The following is a 2,300-nucleotide window of genomic DNA, read 5'->3' as shown; positions in this document are numbered from 1 at the left end:
TTGTTTTATTTTATTTAAAACATAAGGGGCACCAACAAAAAAAAAGGCTTTTTGCACCACCAAAAAAAAAATTAAAACATAAGGGGAGAAGAGTGTAATACCACAATCATTTAGAGGAATAAAGTGTATTTTACACCAAATAAAAAAAAATGCAACAACTCGTTTTAATTATTGGGATTTCATCCCGTTGTTCTCACATCTCATGGTAGTTAGTGGGAGTTTGAGTTGTAACTCCAAGTTCACCTAGCAGGTGGGTGAGCCATCTTACCTCTGCAGCCGTATGCGCCACAGATCTGTACTCAGCTTCCGTGGACGACCGTGCCACGGTACGTTGCCTTTTTGACATCCACAAGATTGGATTTCCCCCTAAATAGATAATGTAGGCTGATGTTGACGTTCTGTCATCAAGGTTTCCTCCCCAGTCAGCATCACTAAATGCTGCAAGTTTTAAGTGTTCTGGCTTGTTCAACTGTATGCCATGATTAATGGTTTGCTTTAGATACCTCAATGTACGCTTGAGTTGTTGTAGGTGAATTTCTGTTTGCTTGTGCATAAACTGAGATAGTGTGTTGATGGAAAAGGAAAGATCTGGGCGAGTGAGAGTGACATATTGCAAGGCCCCAACTATACTCCTGAACTGTTTTGCATCAGCTGCAGCTGAACCATCTATTAGTGTAAGAGGTGTAGAGTGTAACAGCCCAGGTGGGTCCCGCACCTATTAGTGGGGCCGTCCCACTACCCTGGCACTGTCACTCACAAGCTTAATCACTACCCCCCTTCTCTAGTAGTGTTTTTGCCTCCCGTGGGAATCGAACCTAGTACCTCGGGATAAGTACTACTTCAATGCATTCCCACTACCAATTGAGCTAGTAGCTCAATTGAGCTAGTAGGCCAGAGGTTGCTTAGGAGACAAAATTCAACAAAACTCGATCCGATTGAGGACAAACGATCGAAAATACCGGCTCCCACAAAAGGTCAGAAATAAGGATAGGGACCTTAGGAGAGAAAAACAGCAACAGGAAAACTTCCTATGTGTAACAGAGACATTATTGATCGATAGTCATTGTTTGCTTAGGCCAGAGGTTGCTTTACCATAGGCCCTACGGTCATTTTGTTTCTTCCCTAACCTGCAAAAAAGGGGGTAGAAACGGGCATCACTATATTGTTTTCTGTTCTACCTTTATTATTACTAGCGAAAAGATAGGTACGTAGCACTCACATGGTTGTATTTTCGCTCTTTTTATTGCGATAACGTTTAAAAATTATGATTGGTATTTTTTTATGAAATTTTGATTAAAAGTAAAAATATAAACGTTTTTTCTTTCAAATTATAACAAATCAAACTAATCATGATTATCTATTTCAATGAAATCAACGATATAACAACAAAATATAATCTAATTTTTTTTTAATGACATGAACAACAACCTTTATTATAGAAAAAGTTATTGTTTAAAGGTAGAATTGAGATAATGAAAATGTAAGTATATATACACTGATCTAGTATTTTACACATTTTAAATGATAAGGGAAAAAACTGGACATTTACGTTTGTTATACTTTTCTTTTAATATATTTAAATTTATTCTTATCTATTTGTTACATGTGTTATTTGTATAGAAAATTGAGGACATTTTTGGAAAGAGAAAAAATTAGCCCAAAAAAGCTGAAAGTGGATATTTTATTTATATATAGTATAGATTAATTGTGTTTTGCCAAGGAATGTGTTAAGGACATTGTTTTAATTTTTCAAAAGTAGTGATTGTCGTAATACCCAAAAGATTTGTTGCTGCGAAGAGATAGACCGGCCAAGATTTACTTGGTCACAAACACAAATATTTTGCATTTAGACACACACACATTAGCAATCACATCATTCATTTATTCTAATAATAATAATATTAATGTCTTTTTGTTATGAAATTAATCTAAAGTATTGCACGATATTGTACAACCTAGAAAAGTAAAGAGAAAAGGATAAAGTGATAACAAGAGACTATATTTTATTGCTTCTCAAGTCTACGTTATATTGTAATATAGATTCTATTTATAGGACACAAATATTGTAAGTTACATGTACATGAATAGTCATTTACTCATAGAAGTTAAGGAATATAAAAAACATAGGGAATATGGACATCCATATCATAATAATATTATTGATCATAACATTTTTTCTCTTTTATTTTTTTAAATTATTGAGTGTGTGCCTAATTACAAAAGATTTATAGTTGTGTCCAATTAAGTGTAGCTCGAGATAGACCTCGTTTTGGACAGAATAGAAGAGATAAACATAGTTT

The sequence above is a fragment of the Medicago sativa genome, chromosome 4 (assembly GCF_051527215.1).
Source record: "Medicago sativa cultivar Bolivia chromosome 4, Bolivia_mono, whole genome shotgun sequence".
Taxonomy (NCBI): Eukaryota; Viridiplantae; Streptophyta; class Magnoliopsida; order Fabales; family Fabaceae; genus Medicago; species Medicago sativa.
This window is presented reverse-complemented; position numbering follows the sequence as displayed.